Below are 24923 nucleotides of genomic sequence, written 5' to 3'. Positions count from 1 at the left end.
CCCGGCAGGCGCTGGCGTTTCGGGCTCGGCGCAGGTCTGACAGCGGGAGAGCTATTATGCTTGGTGGTGGCAGGAGCGACAGATTTTCCTATTTGAGAAGATGGGGACTGTTGGTTGCAAGTAGGTTTTGCCTATTGAACTCTCTTAATGTATCATTATTCTTACTTCTTATGCGCTGGGTCACGCAAGCTAAGCTTCTTTTGTCTGTGCGTGGGGCGGGTGTGGAGGGGGAGCCGAGAAAGGAAACCCGGCAATTAAAAATATTCCTGCCTGGGCATTTGGCTTGGATGAGCAATATTCTCTCTCTCTCTTTTTTTTTTTTTTTTTTTTTTTTTTTTCCTGGAGTGGCAGCTTATCCAGAGCTAACGGGAAGGTTGCTGGGTGGCGCAGCAAAGGGGGCTTCTTGGAAAGTATTCTGGGCTGGGTTGTGACGTAGGCTGCCGGGGAAATCTGCCTCTCTTTGCCTTGCTGAAGTCATAAACCTGGGCATTCCCAGCGGCTGCCTTGTATTTGCCCCCTTGTCATCAGCGCCGTCGTGGCTCTGAGGAGGCAGAAGTGGGAAATTAATTTTAAGGAGATCTTCAATATGAAGATTTAAAGTAAAAGAGAAGCTCTGGACAGTTTTTTCTTTCTCTATGGTTTTTTATTCACTGAAGTGTTTCAGGTCTGTCTATAGATTCAGATGATTTGGCAGATCTCTGTTTTAGTGTTACAAGATTGATTGCTCATCTCTGAGCCCAGACAGTACCATAGATACAATTTATAACAAAAAGGTTACCTAAAGCAGGAGTCTCCAATTAGCTTAGTATTTTTAAATATCTCTTCTGCTCACTGAAATAATTGTTTTGAAGGGCCAGTGGGCAAGATTGTTTATTCCCAAGACTATTTTTTTCACTACGAGTTCAAAACTGTAAGTAATTTCAGTATTTTTAAAAATGACATTGACTACCGCACTAAATAAAGAGGATAACCTTAATTTTACACAATGGAATTTAAAAATTAAGTGCTTTTCTGGTCCTCTGAAACACAAGACTCAGGGATGATAAGCTTGTTTATTTTCTCTCACCTTTGCTAGGCCATGAAAGCCTGGAGTCCCACCTTCCATCCTGTTTTCTATTTTAAGAACACAGAATCAATTCTTATTTTTATTTTTTCCCCACAAGGGATTTCAGTGAGAGGTTGAGCATCTTGCAGGTCTTACCTTATGTACATTTGTGGGAATCGCACCCTTAGCTGTGAATGTCTCTTTATGCCCCTATACATGTATTTACATTCATAAAGGAGTAACTCTCTTCATATAGTTTAGCAACCAAGCAGGAATTTTAATAAAATTAGGACTGGTAATGAAATCAAGAAAGGAAAAGGTAGCATGACCTATCTGTAATATCAGAATATACAGAATATCTGTATATAACCTGAGCAATGATATTTAATCCTTTTCAGAATACATACATAGAATTTCCTCCTGCTGGCCATCAGAAATTTGTTGTCCAACAAAAATAGGAAAAGGGGATGCTCTGCAACATTCAGCTCTGAAAAACAAATGCCAGCCCCTCCTAAATCCATGAATCTGGTGTCACCATCCCAGCACAAAAGGCAGAGGAGTATTTGAGCAGACCCACAGGGTGGCAGTGGTTTGTATGAGCTGCTGCCAGGGCTGGGGCAGTGCCTGCCAGGCACTGAAGGCTCAGAAAGAACATGTTTGACAGAACAGGGATGCTGCCCCTGGCAGAGAAAGTCAGTGGCAAAGCTCCTATTTACAGGTCTAGAATTAGCTCCTATATAGAGGTCTAGAATTTCACCCAGATGGGAATGATAAGTTACAGGGGGAAAAAATTGGATTTTCATCAGACAGTAATTGTTGGTAAGCCTTAAAAGCCCATTCTCTCATTTCTTTAACTCTTAATTATTATTTAAGAGTTTTTAAATTTGTGATAATCTTTGTTTTTTCCTCCCCTCTCTCATGGTTATCCCATACATTTGGGCCTGTCCTCAGAGACAGCCCCAAAAGGTAGCAGAGCTCCAAACTGTGAATTTCTCCTTCACCCTCTCCCTCTTTTTGTCCATCACTTGATCTCACCATAGGTAAAATTAATTTCAATTTAAAATTAATCACTGCATGAGCACTCCCTGTTCAATAAGAGGACGGATGAAATTGCAAGTTGGACTCTACAGTTACAAGCTGGTCAAAAATAAGGAAATATTCAAATACTTTGTTAGGAATTACTCTCTCCTTGAAGCTTTAAGATTTGCTGCTCAGCTTTGCTGTCAGCCAGAGAGATTTGCTCCTGATGGTGCTGTAATCCACTGCTGCTGGTAATTAGACATCATTACTGCTGCGTTAAAGGGAAAGAGAGAAGGAGAGAGGACAGGCTGGGGCTAATTAACTACTTGATTCTAATGAAAGAAAGAGAGCCTGATAGCAACTGGGAGGTTGCACCGGAACAGCCTAGATGTACAACACAGACTTAATTGAAGCAGGGTGTCTTGCAGCCTTACAGCAGCTCAGCCTTGGTCTACTTTCATATTCTGTGGGCAGTAGTGCACGAGGTATTATTCTGCTCTTCCCTGGCCTGCTTGATAAGTAGCTCAAAATCACAGGCCTGCCTTCAGTATCAAGTTTAAGCATGCCAGCAAGGAGAATGCATAGATGGTGATGTGCTGGCTTAATCTATTTTACGGGTATGGTCTCCTCAAGAGCAACAGGAACAAATCAATTTCTGAATGTTCACATCTCTCTGTGGCCTAGGAGATACACTTTTGGTCACCAGGCAACAACATTCCCTGCAAAACAGCCATTTTAGGTCCAGAGTGGGACAGCACACAATTTCTGTATGCTTTAGGCACTCCTGTATGCAACCCAGTGAGTGTTTCACTTCTGCAACTTTTCAGATTGTTTCTGTCACCACTGAAGGTTTTCTTGCATCAAGCCCAAACTGCACTTTGTGAAAGCAGTGAAATGATGTCTAGCCTGGACACACTGTATAAATAAAACAGGTTAGGCCAACAAATATGCCAAGTGGTTGCCACTGTTGACTTTCAATAGTTGGTACTCACCAACAATGAGGAGGTATGGAACTAGTATCTCTAGTAGGATATCCTTTCTAACTGTATACATGATATTTATGGTGTATTTTTAAAATTTATTTTTTGCGTAGTTTCTTTAGCTGGAGCTACTTATTGATTGGCAACTTGAAAACAAATTTCTCCTCACCACTTTGCTTTCTCTGGCTCGATGTTGTGTGTGGACACAAATATGGACCCTAAAAATTAGTCTTGATTAAAAAAGAAGTTATAAAATAATAGCCCAAGCTATATCAGCAGACTTTAATCAGAATTTTCCTTTAAAAAAGAAGGGCCAAGATGACTGCAGGATAGCTTTTAAATATAGAATTTACACAGTGTTAGCAAACTAATAGAATATAACCTCAAAGGCCAAGTTCAGATTACTTTTATGTCATTACTAATTTGAAATTACTTCATTGGCTTTAATGATATCACAGACCTAATGTATGAATTTTCCTGTGTTTTCTTCTATATTTTCCATATATAAGCACAGAATGAACTTTCATTCTGAAACTGAATTTTGTTTAGCTTAAATCTTTAGATCCTCCAGGAGGATCTGGTACCTCATGGGTTGCTGCTAGTAGACCAGCAAGGCTTTGTGCAGGTGCAAGGCTGTACTACTGAACCTGATTACAGGATTTAAGGCTTAAAATTATAGACCAGTCAGCTCTAAGGAACAGGCTATGTCCCAACCCACCTCTTGTTCTGTTGGACATGAATAATAGTAGATAGATACAGTTTATATTCCTTTTCTTTTTAGATAAATTACTTTGTTTATGAACAATAGAAAAAAGATCACAACATAAATAGCTTATAGGTCAAAATTGATCGCTTTAAACTATCTTACATTTAAAATTGTTCATTATTTTAGGGCATTTTGTAGCAATTTGAAAATAAGCTTTTTTTTTTTTTTTTTTTTTGCATTTCTCCCCATTTTTGTACCCATCCATAGGAAAAAAATTATAGAAGTATTTGTCAAATGTACTTTGGTAGCTCTGTAGCCCAGTGAACTGCCAGCACATAATGGCAGTAAGTACCGCAGAAAGGTGATGCCGAGGGTGAGCTGTAATTTATCCCAAGGTACAATGCTGCAGGAGTTTTACAGTCCCATTAAATGCACCTTCCAGGCTCAGGAGTGGTATTCAAACCCTGCCATATCCCCCCTGCTCTAGCTGCCAGCCACATTTTCCTTAACCCCTGTTGAGGTCTGCAGAGCTGTGTCTCCTCCCGCTCCCCGCAGCCTCTGCCCTGCTGTTTGCAGACCTCCCGATGGAGCCGGTGGGGAGGGATGCTGGTGAATCAGAGAGGGAGTGCTGGAAAATGGTCACAGCAGATGGAACAAAACTGGTTTAGTTGGCAACTCTTAATGCAGGCATTCAGGGGAGTGTTCATGAATAAAGAGAATAACTCTGTCCTGGAATTAAAAAATGTTAAAGCGCCCATATGTAGGATGCCATCTCCACATGCGTGTGTGAGAGAGGCAAAGGGACAGGAGGAGCTGAGATTTCTTAGTAACAATGTTGAGTTGGAATTTTCAAAGAAAAATGAGCCAAGGAGAGCAGGTTTTTAAAAACGAAGTGTTTTAAGGTCAGAAAATGTTGACTTGACTTTAGAAACATGAAATAGGGTGTAGCAGTGTGCAAACAAAACCTAGCACTGATGTATCCATCCTATAAATACACATGTAATGAGAGACAGGATGAAAAATTCAGTGCTATCACCTGGGCAAAGGCCAGACTTGCAGCTCAAAAGCCCAAATCTTTCCAGTAATCAGAAATAAAACCTCACAGTTTGATTTTCATGCTTCTGTGAACCTTTGCTGAGAAGCCAGAGGTGATAGTGAACTTGTTTCTTCGTTCTTACCCTGAGTCTCTTGTCAGTGAAGCTGTAGTGGATTTGGTCATGATGCAGGGGCTGCTGCTCAGATGCTCCAGCCCTGATTTTCTTTGGACGTACCGTGTGCTGTTTCTGTGGCTACACAGCTATGTGATCAGTGGAAAATAAGCTGGAAGGTTAGGGCTAAAATGAGCTGTTAGGCATCAGTACAGCTTTTTTACAGAAAAAGCCTGATAGGACTTTTTTTGATCTTTTTATGGAGAAACTTTCTTTCCCTGTCCTCTGAGGTGATCACCATTGCTGTTGTTCAACTCTAGACTGAAAGGAGACAGGATCTGAGGAGACTACACAGAGACACTGCAGGTAGAAAGGGCTTCCCATGAACACAGGCCCTGGGGGAAGAAGGCTAGTGCCAGTGCTGCATGAATGTGGGAGTTAATGATTCAAATTTCATTTTACACTACAAAAATAAATTCAAATTGGCTGACACTGAACTGTGAGTTTGTTTGCTGTTGAAAGGAGGCAACTAGCAGCTGTTAGGTTTGGTCTGAAGGAAGCTATTCGGGTCCCAGTCTTCCCCAGTTATGCAGGATACACCTGTTGAGAGTTTGCTGGTAAAAGAGGAACGAAATAAGCAGAGCGTATAAATGAGGTAGATGTGGAGAAAGATCATGAGACAGCGTGGCAGGAAGCACACTCTCCAGGAGGGAGGATCACAGCAGATTCTGCAGCCTCCCATGCATCGCAGAGCAGCACAGGCATCTTGTGTTCCTTGTTGAGTAGGTTGACTGGTCAACACAGTCGCCCAAATTAGTAGAGCTTTGCAGGATGTAAAAGATGTTTTTGTCTTGTCTGTGTCATTTTAAACCTGCCAGAAGCCTCTCTGACTCTAGAAAACTCAGGCAGTGGTAGTTGGTGCACTGAGAGTTGTTGCTATTGTCCTGCAAGAGCGCTGAAAGTGATCCCGCAGCTTGCTTAAATTACCCTTTTGTTCTCTTTAAATAGGTGAATCTCAAAACTTTACAATTCCACTAGCAAGGTATATTTTAATGGTTTATGAACATACAATATCCAGGCATTGTCAATATAGAGGAAAGAAATGCCACAAGTTATGGCATTGAGCATTTTTTCCGATGCACATGGATTTTCTTAGTGATGATCAACTTTGTTGGCTTCTAACTGCTTATTGAATAACTCTGCAAGCTGCAAATCTTGACAGTTACTGTGTGCATCTGCTGGGATTACAGCCCAGTTGTTGAAATTCAAATGGGGTGTTTGAAACATTTCCTTGTATATGTGGACACTCCTCAACTTAAGGGACTATCTGTAGTGAACAGTTTACTTAATAAAACTGATCTATGTCAGACTTAACCTCAAGTAGAGACTTTTTTTCAGAAACAAATATTCTGTATAGACTTGGAAGGGCAACATTTATCAAATGACCTACTTCTGCCTAGGATGAAACCCATTCAACCTTTTTTACTTAAGAGCCTGTAATTAAACTCCTTAGGGAAAAGAGAGGTTTTGTGCATTGTATTGATAGTAAGGTCTGCGTGTCTGAAGCTTTTGTACATTTTGTTACCCCAGAGATTTTAAAACCAGACATGGATGCTACAACATTTTGACTATACTTAGAGAAAATTTACGTGGTGAGATTACTTGCACTTAAATGACTTATGAATCTAACTCACTGTAAAACTTTTAAGTAATTATGACTGGTGATTGCTCTTTTTGTTGCCTCTGGACTTACCATTACTAATAATGCCAGGTGCAGTTTGAGGAAAACTTTTGTTCAAGGCAGATCCAGAGCTGGAGTAGCTGCCACTAAATCAAGACCTATCTGTAGGGTAAAGCAGCACTGTGCTGGTATATAGGAAATCACATTTAGAAATGGACTTTCACTACCCTGAGCTGATAGAAGATGAGTAACAGGCAAATCATTATACAGGTAATTAGTTTCAATAAGAGAAGGACAGCTAAGGTATGGCCAGAGGTTTCAGTGGACAAGAAAGATGAGGACTATAAACACATTTCACAAAACTTTATTTTTCAGTGTGTATCTTTTCTGATGTGGGTGATAAAGAAATATCTGCCCTGGGTTTACATTTTTCAGGCGATAAAATTGAAGAATGGTCAGAAATAAAGAATTAAAAAAGAGGGGATATGACATTGCAGGGCATCACTGCAACTTGCACAAATTCAAAACCACTAAAGAACTTAAGAATGAAGTACCTAAAATACTACTAAAATATATTATTTGCCACTATATGTGACAATGATGCAACAGTATGGACAAGAATGTACTAGAAAGGCAAAAACTGGGTAGTAAAGATAGCTCACAGAAATAAGAGATAGTGAACCATATGTCAACACTAAGAAAAAAAATCAGTAAGAGTCATTAAAAATTATCTTAAGCGTAAATATGAACTGGAGCTGGTTGGGAACTAGTTTGGATTTTGTGGCTGTTAATGATGTTTTTCTAACTTGTGTTCAAGAATCTTTCAGAAATTTTCAGGTGAAAACTGTTTCTTGCTTCCTTCTGAAATGAAACCCATCTGATACAGACTTTATTAAAGCAGGGTTGTAGCTTTGGCTATGATGACAAATTAAAATTGATGAAGAACTGGGAAACCACAGCAAGTATTTGAGAGCTATGCAATGCACTCCAATGTGTGTATGTAAACACCCCCCCCTAATATATATATATATATATGGAAATGCAAATTAATTCAGTTAAGTCAAAGAAGAATTGGGAGCTAAAATAGAAATATTGTAACAAAGGGGGAAAAAAGGGAGAAATGATGACAGGCAGAATTCCCTACAGACCGTTGCCAGATAATTTACATTTTATGCCATCATGATATTAGCTTTTGGAGAGGAAAGGAAGAATTCAAGCCTTTCAATCACATCTAAAATATATGGAATTAGTGTAATATCTCAAGGGAAATATTTAGGAATGGTTTCAAACAAATCAATAAGTGTATCCAAAATGAGCACAGCACATATAACAAAAATCGGCGTTAGGAAAAGTATAGAGAACAACACTGAAAACTTATTATTCTCATACATTAAATGGTATGTCCTTGCCTTTAATGGCATGCTTAGTGTATTTATCTCATCTCTAAAAGGTTGCAAGAGATGGAAGGTCCATGGAAGGTAACCAATCTCATCAAAGAAAAAGGGTACTTACATGAGAAGTAGTTAAAATGGTTATTTCCAAAAAAATGGTTATATACCAAAAATATAAACATTAAGAGAAAAAATGTTCAGCAGAAAACTGACATGTAAGAGGGAGAAAGAAAGTGAGAGAAATAGTGTGGTGTAAATACTGGTGAACAGCAGAGAAAATTCAGTCACTACCCTTTTAAATTCTATTTCATGTCCCAAGGCTCTTTTGACAACCATCTTAGAAGATAAATTCAAAGCTAGGCCATTTTTATAAACCAAAGTGTTGGGAATGGAAAATCTGCACTGCTGTCCCCAGAGAAACCCTGACTGATTAATCCAAAATTTCTTCCAAGGATTTTACAGGAGCTCTGTGGCTCTCATAAGGATGTAGCATGCTCTTTATGTCAGTTCAGCTTTGCAGGCTGGAGCAGAAGTGAGGACAAGGTCATGTTCATGCCCTTCCTGCTCTGTGCCACCAGGAGTGAGGGCACTGGTGTGATGGCATGAGCTCTGCCTGGCTCCCACCTGGTGTCTTGCAGCCTCTCCCCAGGTGTTGTCCCATAGAACCTCTGTCAGGGTGAGTCATGTTCCAGCCCATCCATTCAACACAAGGAAAGACTGGTGGGGCATCTTGAAATCCCAGCATCCTCTCATGCCCTTCCACTTTGTACTGAATTTTAACACTGCTAGTGGTCTCAGCCTTCATGCTCTTGTTTCATGAATAGCTTAATAAGTTTTAGTTATGTCTTCTTAGGTTGACTGATGCTATAGCAGTGGAAAATAAATTGGTCATTATTGCACAAGGCACAGTATTTTGGTTAGGAATATGTTTATTTACCAATTACTGAGCTCTGAAACATCTTTTGCTGTCTGGTACTAGATGGTTTGTTGGTCACTTGGGCTGTAGCAGTTTCTGTGGCTCGTTGCTGTGGTGATATCACTAGTCTGGAGGAAGGAGGGAGACAATCAAGTTTCTGAGGTCCAGCACTATGTGAACTATGAGATTGTTGTGGTTTACACAGAAAGTTTGCAATGAGCTAGCCCTGGTTTACAATTTACTGCACTTGTGGTGAGAAGGAATGTGCTGCTTTCACCTCTGTATTTTTGTCCACCTGTGTCAGCTTTTTGAGTGTGTGTATTTGTCGAGACTATTTCCAAACCCTTACAGTGGTGGGAAGAAAAGAAAAAAGAGCAGAATTGTTAGAGAATTAATGACAAATATGAGAGGAATTAGCTTGTTCAAATGATGACAATTTCTGAAAGCCTTTGCTTTTTGACCAATGGGACTAGGAAGTATGGCATATATATAATTAGATGACTTGTCCCATTGCATTTCTCAAGAAATGGCAGTGGAAAAGAAAAAAGAATGTAGCCCCTTCCTTCCTCCTTTAATCTAGACATAGTCATAGCTTTTTTTATGACATCTTTTGATAACCTTTATCTTTTTATATTATGAGAGTTCAGTAAAGCCCCCTGGTTATGGTTGCTGTAACACTGAAGTATTTAATTTTTACTGAGCAAACAGTCAGCATTCTTTTAATGAGTGCCATATTTGAATGCCAGCCATCCATCAAAAAACTGTAGTTCAGGCAGATCTCATCTATTTATCCCTTTTTGTCTCAATTTAGGCTTATCCAACAAGGAGATGGGATAGTAAATTCTATATGAATGCAGCAGCAAAACCCAGAATTCTCAAAAGGATGTTTATTGTAAACTTCTTGCACAATGACCCTGTGTTTTTTTTTGAAAACTTACACAAATCCTCTGCCACATCTGACTAATGTAGAAGGCTTCATTATCATTGTTTTGGTGTAACTAAGAGTTGAACTGGGCATATAGGGAGCTTTCAAATAGTTAAATTTGCATCCAAGCAAATGATAAAGCAATATAAATAAAGCTAACTTTGGAAGTGAATAAAGCTAGTTAAAATAAGATTAATTTCTTTTTAAATTGCCCCTCTATATAGAAAATTCCAGTATTGTTATCTTCATCTCAATTTTGGCAAGATATATCAGACTTCAAGGAAACTGTGGAACTGAAAATACTGTTTTACCTGTGTTCCTAATTGAATCTTCCATTTTGAACTGGAAGCAAAAGGACTGCTTTCAAAAGCTGAGTAGGAAAAAGCATTCCTAAATAGGAGAAAGCAGGTCAAATTTTAATAATAAGTAGAACATTTCAATTAATAGAATTGTAATGAACTATGTATTTTTTCTGCTTCTTATCATTGAACTTTAATGAATTTATAGGTAATTACAAGATTTCTTTTTTAGCAAATTTAATTTTAATGGATGTAAAGTCAGGAAAATTTTCACATATACAGACTTCAAAACATTCAAGAAATTTGCATTATCATTCTTGCTGTAATTTAAAAGCAGGCAAATAAGTAAAGTACAATATAGATGATTAAGTGATAATATTTTAAAGTAAATTAGTATTTTGCCTAATAGATCCAAAGAGTGAACCAACAAACCTACAATAAAGCTGAAAAACTGTAGCTGAAGGAAGCTGGAAGGAGTTAAGCCCGTGACATTTGTGAGGTTTGAAGGACCCACCCTGTCATCCTAAATCAAGCTGGGTGAAATCCCCTCTTGGGACAGGACCAGCAGATCTGTGAATAATTCTCACAAATTTTCTGGAACAAAGGTTATGGCCCTGTTTTGAAGACATGATGCAGCCCTGGCTGATGCTTGGGCTTTGCAATGGTCAGTGCCCGAGGGAGGAGTCCACCCAAAATCCAATGCCCTGGGCACTCAATGCCCCCATCAGCTGGTGTTGGGTAGCAATGACCGAACTCTCAATAGGATACATTTAGACAATATTTTTTTCTATTTGTGAAGAATAATTTATATGTCAGCGCTATCTGGTATTGCCAAGGTAAATTCCAATGTGCCAGAGACCGGTGCTTAGCAAGCATATAGAGAAGTTTATAAAATGTATAAAAATATCAAGAAAGTTTTAGTAACAGCAAGGCCAAATCCAGCTCTAAAATAACAGCAGGGGCACCCTGCTCCCACCTCTTTGGTTATAATCTTCTGCAACATCAGAGTGCACTCAATGCAGTGCACTGTGCAGACAGCTCTCTGTCGTAGAAATCCCCAAGTTCTGATTGTTCAAGGAGGAATAAACCAAACCAGAGAATGAGCTTGATTTCAATCCTTTAAGCCATACATATATTTAAGTCAAATAAATGAGCATCTCTCATAAACTAAGCACACACAACACATATATTCACCCTCAATTACACTGTTGAGGTTGTTTGTTTACTTGTTTTAAAATAATCTCCCTTTTCTATGGATATTGCATTAGGACATCTGCTATGACGAGAATTCAGATTTCCTTCTCTTTTTCCTGTCTCTTTGAACTATATTTGCATTACAGCAATCCTGCTTCTAATAAGAGTGGAAGGAAAGTGAGATGAGAGAGCAAATGGAGTGAAGTGTTAAAGCCAATCAAGTAAAAACAAACTTTGGCTTAATAGCTTCCTATGAGCTGATCCTTAAAGCAAGAAAGTCAGCCTTGGAAGAGATGGGGGCTGAGGAAAATAAAATAATCCTAGAGAACACATATTACACGTTTCACAGTAATAATAACAATAATAATGATAAAGCTAATGAAATAAAGCAGGCAAAAGAAGACATATGCTTTCTGTTAACTGGCTAACAAAACTACTTCTGGCTAATAAAACTACTATTTTCTTCCAAAGTAGTATTTAAGCAGCTAGGCATACCTGTCAGCTACCTAAAAGCACAGAACAACCTTAAGATATTAACTGCATAACCAAACTGCCTGGGAAATGTGTGGAAGATGAAACAATTTTGGGGGGGCAGGTGGGGAGGCATAGGGGGAAGCATTTTCTCAAGGAAATTTGATATCAGCAGAATTTTGGATAAATGTCTATTCCCAACCATTTATCCATTTATTATAAATTGGGGTCTATTAGTCAACAGTTATTTCAATGAGTATCACAGCATGATGTAGCAAAAAGTAGCTAAGCAGAATGTTGCTAGACACTAAAAAGCTTTTAGTTACACAAATAGGCAAACAGTTAATATAGGTTCTAGATACATCTAGCACTTTGAATTTGGACATGTTTACTATTGTATCATAGCCCCAGTATCTATCTGATGCCCACAGTGTGTTTTCCTCAATCCTTGTCATTGGTCTTTACTGCTGCAGTTTATTATTTACTAATAGGCAGAGAACATTTTTTCCCCCCTATGCTACCTTTATTTCCAGACCTCGAGGCCTGCTGTTTCTCATTCTGAATTTCAATCCAATGGCAGGTGCCAAGATTCAGATGTATGTTACCTATGGGCAGGAGGATCAGCCTGTTTTTGTGGCAGCAGTCGAACTGAACCACTCCCTGTGCTGGCTGCATTAATATTTTTAATCTTGCTTTGGAAGGCATGCTATTTTGGTGAGAAACCAAATGCATTCAAAGCTGCACACAACAGGAGATCTACAAATGGGTTTCTAAATCTAGGCTTCTGTAAAATTAAAAAGCCAAACCAAAACAAAAAAACACTTAAACACACATAACTGGAGAATCTATTAGGTCCAGTCCACCCACAACCATCTGGAACACTAAGTTATCTGTCGGATTTATTCAAACAAAACTTTGGACAAAACATGAGCAGAAATGAGGTGAAGAAGTTGAGCTCAAGTAATTTTTACATAAATCTTTTAAAATGTCCAAGGCCAAGAAGGCCAATTCTAAGAATTGCTGAATGATATTACCATAATAATGTGAAATAGACCATTTTAAAGGCAAAAAGCTGTTCCCACTGAAGTCAATAGCAAAATCTCACTGACTACAATAGTAGTGGGATTGGTCGGCTAAGTAGCAAACCATGCTTTAAAAAAATCAATACTTCAATTTTACAAGGTAATATGGGTAACAGTAGAGTTGCCTATTATCAGACCCCATAGTCTGTGGATTTTATCTCTCTAATAATGGCAAGGTTTAGCACCTATCTTATGAATCGTTGAGAGGAAAGACATAAGCCATTTCAAAGCATTTCCTGCCCCAGCCGAGAAAGCTCTCCAGAGGCAGGACGCGCTGCACCGAGCGTGCCTCCATCAGCGCCGTGCAGCAAGGATTACTCTGAAATGAATGGCTGCCTCGCTCGGAAAGAAAAAATAGCATTAATCGCTGTGGATCTCGGGCTAGCGTTTGATGCCCGGGGCTTCCATCCCAGCCCTTTCTACGTGCCAACCATAGACAGAGATGCCCCGAAATGGGTCAGGTTTTCCTCTCAAACCCCAACGATAAAAAACCCGCCAAGAAAACAACAGGAGACCTTTTTATTTCGTATTTTCCTTTTCGCGTTTCAAGTATTGCTGATCCAAAATAGAGCTCTATCCCATACATTCATGTTTACACCGAGGCTATACATAGATGTTAACAGATCTAGAGATAGACTTTGGGGACGGGAGTTGGCTTTTCCCTCTCCGGCCGCCCCAGGGCAGCCAGCCCGCTGTGTGTTTGTTCCCTGGAGTGCCCGCCGAGGATTGCCAGGGTCCCTCGGCCGCGGGCTCGCCGCAGCCCCCGGCAGCAGGGTGTCCCCCCGCGCCCCGGAGCGCCGGAGGCGCGCTGACCGTGACTCCATCGGACATAATGAGCGCGGCGGCTCGGCAGACGTGTCCCTCACCCCTCCCCCTGCAGCCATATGGTGCCGTAAACAGCCGTGCGGGGACGGGGTTTTGTTGTTGTTGTTGTGTGCGTGTCCCCCGCCCCTTCTCCCCGCGGGTGTCCCCGGGGTGCGGCCGGGGCTCCCCAGCGCCTCTCCCCGGGCGCGCCTCGCCGGGGACGGGACGGGGAACGGGGGCGGCTGCGGAGGGACCATCTGCCGGGCCACCCCTCGGGGAACCCCGTCCCGGGGTCCCCCCGGGGAAGCAGCGCGGCCGCGACGCCAGCTGGGTGCGGGGGCTGCCCGGAGAGGGGGCACAGGCCTCGGCCCTCTCCCAGCCCGGTGCCGGCTCCATTAATTGATTCAGGGCTCGGGCTGGCATTGAGGGCACGGGGGAGGGGGAGCGGGGAGAGGGTGCGGCTGTGCCGCCATCGCCTCCCCCCGCCTGTTCCTATGGAAACAGTGCAATACCTCCGGGACACACACACACACAGACACACACAGACACACACACACACACACACACGCAGTCACAGACACACACACGCTCACACACACACACACACACACACACACACACACATACACACCCACACACCCGCTCCTCGCTCCCACAGGCGGGCGGGGGGGCCCGGCCGGGCCCGGCCACCGCGCCCTCGGCAGCGCCGTTCCCATGGCGACGGGCTGCGGCAGCACCTGTGCGGCCACGGCCGCCCCGGGCCCGCTCCCCCCGCGCCTGCCGCATCCCGGGCCGAGAGGCTGTGCCGGCCTCCGGGGAAAGGGCTGCGGGTGGCTGCGGCGAGGGGGCATTTTGTGCCGCCGCGGTGGGCACGGACAGCCCCTGCGCAGCCATCAGCCTGCACCCACTGCTGGCAGGGAATACCGTGAGGTACAGTGGAACATCGTCTCCAGTTTATTTTCAGTGCAATGAATGCCCTGTGCCTACCCGGCGTAGTGCTTGCTGCAGGCACGGGGGGCGTTATGCTGGAGATGGATGGGTGATAGAATCATGGAATTAAGCGTTGGATGAAATCTAAAGATCATCTGCTCCAAACACACCCTGCCATGGCCAGGGACGCTTCCCACTAGACCAGGCTGCTCAAGGCCGTATCCAGGCTGGCCTTGAAAACTGCCAGGGTTGGGCATCCACAAACTCCCTGGGCAACCTCTTCCCTTGTCTCACCACCCTCACAGTAAAGAATTTCTTGCTAACACCTAACCTAAATTTCCCCTCTTTCAGTCTGTACCCACTGCTCTTTGTCCTGTCACTACAATTCCTGATGAAGAGTTCCTCTCCAGCTTCCCTGTAGGCTCTTTTCAGATACTGTGAGGTCTCCAAGCAGCCTTCTCTTCTCCAGGCTGAGCAGCCCCAGGTTTCTCAGCCTGTTTTTGTAGGGGAGGTGCTCCAATCCTCTTATCAGCTTCGTGGCCCTCCTCTGGACTTGCTGGTGATGCCCTCATCTGTTGGAGGAGCTGTGTGGGCAGCCATGGATGGGTTTCAGTGTCAGCCAGCCCTGTTCCCTTGTTACTGTGTGTGTCAGCAGTGATACAGCTGGTACCTCTTGCATTGGGCTGTCCTGCACACCTGCAGTGCACTTGCACCATGGCCGTGTAGTCTGCGGCTAGCACAGGCATTGGGAGCTATGGGCTTGACTTAAGGAAGCCCTTGACTTTGAAACAAGCCCCAAATGTAAGAAAATTCACCGTGATGCCACACAAGACCCTGCTGTGCAGTGTCACGGCAGCTACAAGTACTTGCTGTAAATAGCGATGTGTCGTGGTTGGTGTGACGTGAGGAGCAGGGAATGGAAATAAAACCCCGTGCCACTGTCACTGCTGGTGTTCACTGTTGCTTTCTGCTTTTGCCAGCACATGAGACATGTCTTGCTACCAGCCCTGGTGCTTTTTTACCCTGTGCAGGTGGCTGCATGGTATGTAGCCTAGTATATAGTTACAGCTGTTGCTGAAAATAGTGTTGCTCCATTTTTGGCCCTCAAGGTATTACACTGGCTATTACAGGCAATAAAAACATTTGCATATGGTTGTGATAGGAAAACATGGACTTGGGCCCCTGATATGCAAATATTATGATATATTTTGAAGCCAGGTCTGTTCCTCTGAGGAACACTTGTGGGTCCCTTCTGCCGTTTAGCCAATGGGACAGCCCAGAAAGTGGGGAGAGTGGGTAAATAAGAGGAATGTATTTAGCCCCAAGTACCAGAAGAGGTTTCTCTTTTACCCATAACAAAAGAAAGCTGCTTTTTATCAGCTTCACTAAAGGCTGGAGGACTCCTTTTGTATTTAAGACAGTGCTTCTGGGACCTAAAAAGTTAGTAAGATATCTGACCAGTAGTAATATCACACATGAAAATAAAAATTTAATTATTTTATGAAAAACTAACCACAAAACTGTATCTGTATCCTAAAGATGCCAATGTCAAAAAAGATCAGGAAACTTTCTTTTTCTTTATAGATGTTAAAGTAGCTCAAAAATGGAGTCTTATCAACTGTTACTATTTCATTGTGAGTCCCATGGTGTTTGTAATTTTTTCTTTTAAAATCCCATCTCCAGTCAAATGCTTGTGAAAATTCTACTTTTGTGTTAAAAACTCCCTCATACAAAAATCCTTTAGCAATCCCCACAGCTTTATAGAAAAGATTGTCTTAGCAACAACTCCTTGTCAGTTCTCAAAATCTCTCAAGGACCATGGATATTTCATTATCAGCCTTTTGATTGATGAGTTTTTAAAGTGTGGGTAGTTAGTGTGGTTCTAGAGACTGTGGATTTATTAATTAATAAATGGTCTTGCAGGCTCATGTTTGAGAACTTCCACTTTAAACTCTGCAAATTTCCCAAGTGGACCCTGTAGACTTAAAAACCAGGAAATAAAAAAGCAGGGTTTTTTAAAATAAATTTTTCAGGGCAATTTAGTGATTTTCCATACCCTATTTCATTAATCCAAATATCAGTTAAGTAATTATCCTTAAAACAAAGTGAGAGAATGAAGGATATAATTTGAGCAGAATCCTTTCAACATAATGCCTAGTAAGCTCTTTGAAAAAAATTCAGAAGGTGCTCAAAATAACAAAACCAGACAAATTTAATTATAGAGATAGGAACACTGAATACATCTTACATTTTATAAAACTTGGCCTCATAATAGGGGAGTCTAGAAGCTTCAGTTTCAGAAGTTTACAAACCAGATTGTAAAAGCTAACCTGAAAAAAGCTGTGTGAGTATGCTGCACCATACAGCAAGATCTGGAGAAGGAGAACATTCTGGTAAACTTGCTGAAGACCCTGTTGGTCCCATCTCACTGGGAGACATTCCTTCTGCTGCAACACAGCAGCACAGGAGAACCAAATGTGAAAGCAACTTCAATGCCATTATTTTTTTGGCCTCTTAATAGTAATAGATTGACTTCTGTGGGACCAAAAAAGCAAAATAAATTTCTACAGTAACTACAGCATCAATAACTCACAAGGATTAATTCAGAGAATTGATATAACGTCAGTTGAGTTGGTCACAGTCATCAGCAGGTTGAGGGAGGTGACTCCATCCCTCTGCTCTGCTCTCATGAGACCCCACCTGAAGGGCTGTGTCCAAGACTGCAATCCACAGCACAGAAAAGACATGGATCTGTTGGAGTGGGTCCAGATGAGGGACATGAAGTTAATTTGGGGGCTGTTGCACCTCTCCTACAAAGACAGGCTGAGAGAATTGGCACTGTTCAGTCTGGAGAAAACAAAGCTCCAGTGAGAGCTTATTGTGGCCTTTCAGTACTTGAAGGGCACTTACAAGAAAGATGGACAGCGAGTTTTCCCCAGGTCTGTTGTGACAGAACAAAGGGCAATCTTTTTAAACTGAAAAAGGGCAGATTTAGATTGGACAGAAGGAAGAGATTTTTTACAATGATGGTGATGAGTCACTGGAACAGATTGCCCAGGGCAGTGTGAGTGTCCCGTTCCCAGAAGTGGTCAGGGCCAGGTTGTATGAGGCTTTGAGCAACTTGATATGGTAGAATGTATCCCCATCCATGGAAGGGGGATTGGAACTAGAGTGTCTTTAAGGTCCCTTCCAACACAAACCACTCTGTGGTTCTATGATTCTGTCTCTGTAAGTCATGATGCTCTGTATAACAATTCTGGGAAGGATGAAAGCAAACAATAGGGTGCTCACCTGGACAGTGTTGTCTTAATTGATTTAAGAAAAATTTCAGTGAATATACAGGCTGAAACATACACTGGATGGAGAAGGAACGTCTATAAACTATAAGCAGAAACAAGGAGACAAAAAAAAAGGGGGGGAGGAAAAAAAGGAGCATCTGAGCAGAAAATCTAGTAGGAAAAAATGAAATGGAGCAATGCTTTTTACATCAACATCCAAAATCTGAGTGAAATACAAAAAGATTATTTTTGTGGTATCATCAGAAATCCTAAAATGTATTTGTCCAAAAAAAAAAAAAAAATTAAGTGAAAAATATTCCTGACCCCTGGAGGAGAGTGTAATGATGGCATTGTGTTGTGAAGTACTCTCAGATGGCAGGTTACTGTTAAAAATGACTGAACAAGATGGAAAAAGGGCAGTAGTAGGGAATAGATGGATGGGATAAAACCCCAGATACAGAATGAAACCCCAACCTAAACTCATTGTATCAGCTGGTGACAGCTACCTCAAGGGTCTGTTCATTTTTCCTAGGCTACATTTAGCAGCTTGCCATGGCAGTATAATACTCTTGAATCAAATTGAATTTAATTTCATGTATATCCCTACATGAAAACCAAGCACACATATTTACCAGATGTGCAGCTGTGTCTGTTGTCTCCCCAGAAAGCAAATTTCAGGACACATGCAGAATACCCCCAATGAAAAGTTATGCTAGAAATGATTTGATTTGGCAGGAAATTACTGTGTCATTTCCTTTTAAAGGCTGTAACACACAAAATCCAGTACTGTAATAGGCTATTTGCACAGAACAGAGCAGGGCTTGCCTGTATGGTCTTTTAAAAATCTTCTTGGTGATCCATGCTGATTTGGCAGTTGTAGACATACAATTTTGAATTTAGAGTTTACTTACAACTGGCCTTGTATGTGGTTTGGGTAGCCAATGTGGTTTGTCAATAAAGTAATAACATATTTTTCTTAGAGCAGGCAAGGCTTAAATTATGTAGATGAAGTACACACTCAGTCCTCATAGCTGACTCTGATGGTGCAAGTGCATCAAAGCCTTTTCAGTTGTTTTGGAGTGAGTGACTCTTATAAAGTGCAGGCAAATGAGTGGGTGTAATATATTTACAAAGAGAGACACGTGACGCAAGAATTTCTACTACACTAGCAGCCTTGGCTTTACTAATTGTTTCACAAAACGTGTGATCTCCTGCAGTGTGTCTTGGGAAATGTAGTCCAGGAAGACTCAAACCTGACATAAAGAAATGGTCAAAGTTTGAGATAACCAAATTGCTTTTTGTAGGTATAGCAGTATATCAGAAGAAGCAGTTTAATGTTGAATCAATACATAAAGGAACAAAATATGCATTTGAAAATTCAGTCCTTGTTAATATTTTGTTCAGCAGAATAAAAACATTGCTGCTCATGTTGTCAGCAAGATGAAAGCAGATGTTGGCTTTCCTTATGAGATAAATTTGAAGCTTTATAACTGTAGCCATCTCTGATGTGTATGTGAAACTGTGATCTCTGCATTTGCTGAGGAATGAAAATGATGATGGTTTGCCCCTAGTCCTTTGCAGGCAAAGCATCATTTTGGAGAGAATAGGACAATTTGAAAGATTGAGCTACAGTTTATTAAAATCAATGTTACCCTGAGATTAGCTAAAATGGTTAGACCATGCTGTTAATATTTTAAGGGTTGTGATCCCTGTAGAGGCCATTCACTTTACAGTTGAACTTGATGATCCTTGTGGGTGCCTTCTAACTCAGAAGATTCTGTGATTCTTCAACGGGATTTTAAATTATGCTATTATTTGTGAAGAAAGAATGTGCTGAACTACTTGCAAGGGAAGCTATTTTTGGTAGGAGATGAAATTGGACTCCTGGAATTGGGAGATAAGCTGGAAACAAGGCAGTGACATGACAAAGCCTTAGGGAGGTGATCACCTATTTCTCACTGCCACCAAGAGGCCCTTGCTAACTCCTTCTTAGCAGATATGATCTAGCATGACAGAGGAACTTTATTCTCCTGTGAGTCCTGGAGAGGGTTAGTGTCATGCCTGTTCTCCAAGTGAGCATAACTAAGAAACAGCAGCACAGCAGACTGCAAAGCTTTTGTGGCAGGCTCTTGGCACAGGCTCAGCCAAAGTTTCTATATTTACCCCTATTAGTCTGTAAAATAGTGTCTCAGATGAAACCTAGAAGAGATGAGTGATTTATGACAAGACAAGAAATTACATTGTGAGCAACAGAAGACAGTCCCTTTTCTGTCAGGGATAGACTAAATGCCCATTTGATTTTTCTTTCATCTGTCCCTAATTTTCTATAGTACTTTCCACCTCAAGAGATCCCATATGACAAATTCAAGCTAAACTGTCAATTACAACCAGCTCTGGGTTGGTTGGCACATCCATCAGTCAAGTTGTACACATCATGTGAATGTCATGAGAGGAAGAGAACTTTATTGTCAGTACTGAAGGCATCCAAGTGCTGTGTTCCATTAACATAATACAGCCAACATATACAGCAAGTGAGAAAATGCACTGGTCACTTAATACTGGTGAATTACAGTTTTGATACAGTTTGAGCACAGTAGTTTAAGATATTGGGAGACAGATTATCAAATTCTTCTGAACTTCATGAATAATGTAATCATTATACAGTGTTTAAACATAATTGAATCTTAAGCCTGTTTTTCAACTCTTCATGTTCTTATAAACAACTGAGGAACTAAACTTTCTTTTTTTTATATAAAGAGAGAAAGTTTAAGTAAGGATACATGCTCACAGAGAATTGTTAATAGAGTGTTTGGTTCATGTTTTGAGCACAGAATTGTACTATTAATTACAAAGCTTTGCATAGTTTGCATATTACCCATTGTAGGTGTGACAAAATAAGCATGATTTTTATTAGACTGAGCAGGCTGTTTCATCTGCATATTTTCTTTTCTTTCATCAACTGTACTATATGTATATTAATATTATATATAATATCTTATAATATATCTCATATCATATAATATATATTTGCATAAAAAAGCTTAGTGTATGGTAGTGAATTCATGGGCATGCCTGGATTAAGGCAGAGACTTGCAAGCATCTTAATAATAGGGAGTCTTCAACTTGCAAATACTCTGATTGCCTGTCTTTCATTTTACATCAGATGTTGGGCAAATCTGGTTACCCACTTATCCAAAACACCAGTTCTTGCAGTATGGTTGGGCTAATAATGGTCCCCTTCATTATTTGGCTGTTCCCTTAATTTTTTTAGAAAAATAATTAGGGTAATGAGCAGCATCATTAGTGATCAGAAGTGGGATGAGAGAGGTATCTCTTATCTACTCTAAAAAGAAATTAGGTAGCTAATATCTATAAAAATTAGGAAGCTGAATTTACTCAACTCTAAATTTACGCTATTTATAAGAGAATTTGCAAAGTCAGTGTTGTAGTTACCATTGTTTTGAACTGTTTGCTGCTCAGGCATGCTCCAAATTTGATGCAGGAAAAGTTCTGAGTGAAATTCATATAACTGAACATCTAAGCTCTTTCTACTATGAATTTACAGTCCAGACATTGTCCATTTCAGTTTCAGAGCAACATAATAAAGGAAAATTATTCCATTTACTCTCCCATTTAATAATCAATGGTAGATGTGCATATAAGATGAGACTCTAGTACATTTTAAAGGAAATTCACCCAGAGGCTTTAGAGACAGCCTTTTGAAGAAGGGCACTGCTATACAGTAAAGGCCTGAATGAGGGACACAACAAACTGCACTCGTGGAATTTCACTGCCAGTGGCACAACTGACACAGATTTTGATTTCCAGCCCTCTGATGAGTGTTGGTGCCTGGGCATGCCTGAGAGAACATGCACACAGTCCCTGTGGAAATTGCTAGCCATAAATCTGCTTAAGCCCTGGAAAAAGTGTTTGGGCTGCATGAGGAGCTGCAGATGGAATGAGAGAGGAGCAAGGGGGAGAAAAAGTAAAAGTAGCAGGGAAAATGCATTTTATCTTAGTGCTTCTGTAGAAGTACCAATGCCACTCCCACAAACATTTAAGCAAGAGTATTCTTGCTGTTTTAAGAAGGGCATCAGAAAAGGCAAGAAAGACTTTGGTTCATGCAGTGCTTATTGCAAGGTTGATATATCTTGTTCAGAGAAAAACTGAGTTAACTGGGTCTTCAGAGAAGTTCAGGGGACTGTTTGAGGACATTGTATCCTTGCAGTGTATGACCCTACAGGCCCAATACAGTTTAGTGGCCTTGCCTGAAGGTCCATCATATGTAACATTAGCAAGTGTTTTCTATTACACCAACAGCTTCAATGCAATATCTGATACAGAAGAGTTTTACTTCTAAAGGAGATTATCAAAAGGATTCACAGGGACTCCATTTTTCAATCAGCACCACCATTTTTTCTCTGAGATTCTTTTTATATCTACTTCATTTACATCAGTGTAACAAAAATTAGTTGGCAAGGTGAAACTGTAGATCAGTGTTGAAAATTTCTCCTAAGCAAAGTCTGGCTAGTATTGACTTCAGTGTACAGTAGCAGCATGTTTGTGCTGAGTAGTGGTATGAACTCCCCATCTGCAGATGTCAGCTTCCGAACTATCACGCTGGTCAGGACTGAACATATGGTGGAGCAGTGTTTTTCAAAACTTAGTTCTGCTGGCAAGGATTGGCCTCTTCATGCTGTAGATTTTGTTTATGGTTGAGGAAGGGAAGAAGAAGAAAAGGAAAAAAAGTGGTGTAAATAATCTGACTATCTGCAACAGTGCTTCCTCACAGAAACACAAGATTTTTGCATCTGGCACTTGTTCTTGCCTAGGTTGAACAGGAGAGAAAAGTGTTGCAGGAGTGAAAAAAGTGATAGAATTGGGGAAATGTAATTCAATTAAAGAAAATCTCAACAAATAAGTTATTGAAGAGCCCCACATAGGCCTGCTGAACTAATTTCATAAAGCCTGATCTGTGTGCACACACATACAAATATTAGCAAAACAAAAAAAAAAGGAATATTCATTATTTACCAATTAATTTAATTTGATTATACTTTTGAGGGTACAAGCTTTCCCTCGGGTCTGAGGGAGAATGAAAAAACTTTTGTTTTTTTCCTGTCTTTTTGGAATGAAAACTTTTATACCCTTCCATGAAGAATCTAACTGAAGAACATGGTTAGATACTTGGCTCATGGCATTGCTGGCTGCACCAAAAACTTATTGCCAATTTCTGTCATGATATATTTTGTTTCAAACCTGGTAGAGAGATTTTGTAACAATGTTTTGCCTGGTTTTTCTGGTTACTGTGCTGTTACATCTGAGAACAGACCCTAACCCCTACAGTTCCTACTTTGCTGATGTTTGTACATCATCAGGGCTGGCACTGTGCTGCTGTTGAGAGCCCATGAAGGCTGAAGTCAGCGACCCTGCATTCTGATTGTGCTGATATGACCCTGAGTCCCCAGTGGCCTCTGTCCCTGGCCAGGTAACATTACCCATGCAATTACAGAGAGCCCCTTCATAATCTGCTCATTTGTCCTTGCAGAAATCTAGAGGGATCTCCATTAGAGGCTGTTAATTTTTTGCTCTAGGAGCGTTTAGTCTGGGAAGCACCTCTTTGCTCCCTGCAACAAGCAGCTTTTTTCCAGTGTGGGAGTAAGTTGGTAATGTGGTCAGAGAACCAGGCCACATGCAGAACATGGGTGCCCTGGAGACTCCTGTCCCCTCTGCCACTGGAGCTGGGGACAGTTGTCATTATTCTGCACTTGGCCTTGCAAGTGAGGCTGCTGAGCCAGTGCTTAGGCTATGCATGGGTGGTGCAAAGCCACTGATGTTTTCTGTTCCTTAAGCTGCCTGTGCAGCACCAGTGCAGCTTAAAATCTGATCCCCAGTGTCTTTACTGATGACGTTAATGAGGTTACCAATTAATGGCACCTGATGGGCTGTTGTAGCAGTGGTTTTGGTGATGGAGACAGCTGTCCTCTGGGAGCTGTGCTGAGACCATGAACTCATTTTGTATAAGCAAGGGAACAGCTGTTGCAGAAACATGGATGGAAAGATAAGGTCACACATTTCATCTCCCTGCCACCCCAAGGCTGTTCCTTGCCATAGGCAGCAGGTAAAAGGAGGAAGCAACTTCAGGGACAAAAGCCCTTGCTAGAGTTGCAGCCAGAGACCTAGACACAAAACCACTAAATCCCATCAGCAGTCCTCTGATTCATCCTCTTTCCCTGAGTTTTGAAATATTGTATCAATTAACTTGAATTTTGAAGGTGTTTTTGTTTTTTTTAAGACCTTTTGTCACTGTGCAGGGTTGGTCTGTGGTGTGGTATGCTTTTGGCACTTCACTGCAGTATGTAACACTTGGCACTCGCATTTCACATTATGTATTAAAAAAGCTCCCTCTGCCAACACCCTTACATCAGAGGCTTATGAGTATTTGGAATATAATTTTAAAAATATATATATTTAATATATATAATTTCACAGGCAGCACTTTGGGGTAATGAGTTCTTATTATTTAAACTTCACTTTAGTGTTAGGTTACTTTTGGTGTACAGTAGTTGCATTTCATCAGTCTGAAAAAAGGTGGCATTATAGATCTACACTGCATTCCCCTAGTGCTTGAATACCTGTAAAGTATAGCACACTTCAAATTATAATTGGGAGATTGTTCATTTTTGGAGCATGACAGGAATGTTAAGAGGTAATGTTTAATTAGTAGCTTGCCCATTTCTTTTTTCTGAGCTGATGACAACATCTGATCTTATAATTTAGGAAAAAACCCTGAACATACTAAGCAGGCCCACACTAGGATTCACACCCATTCATTTTAAAATCCCCTAGAGTAAAAAAAATTTTGAGGAGAATTAGTTGGTTTATCCTTGTATTCTTATTCAGGAAAAGCAAATCTTTTCATGCTCAGCAGATACAAAGAATTGTCTATCTTGAGACTAAAGGAAAACTAAATTCTGCATATATTATAATTGCTACTAACTTTTGAAAATAAAGTTTCATGGAAATTGCTGTACAGTGTGCTGAGCTGTTGGA

The 24923-nt window shown here is 40.9% G+C and overlaps 1 protein-coding gene across 4 annotated transcripts in view; it reads left to right on the top strand.

Moving 5' to 3' along the window:
- NOL4 (nucleolar protein 4) overlaps positions 1–24923 on the top strand; it is a 187445-nt gene that overhangs the window by 1254 nt on the left and 161268 nt on the right. Inside the window, exon 1 of one of the 4 annotated variants that reach the window (XM_063168229.1) lies at positions 101–120. The exons of the other annotated variants lie outside the window; for them this stretch is intronic. The gene's annotated coding sequence lies outside the window, so the exon portion shown is untranslated. Of the gene's footprint in view, positions 1–100; positions 121–24923 lie in introns of those variants that run through there. 4 annotated transcript variants of the gene reach the window in all.

Source organism: Melospiza melodia, chromosome 1, assembly GCF_035770615.1.
Source record: "Melospiza melodia melodia isolate bMelMel2 chromosome 1, bMelMel2.pri, whole genome shotgun sequence".
NCBI classification, from domain to species: domain Eukaryota; kingdom Metazoa; phylum Chordata; class Aves; order Passeriformes; family Passerellidae; genus Melospiza; species Melospiza melodia.
The sequence above is the reverse complement of the archived record's forward strand: the minus strand, read 5'-3'. Positions and strand labels throughout refer to the sequence as shown.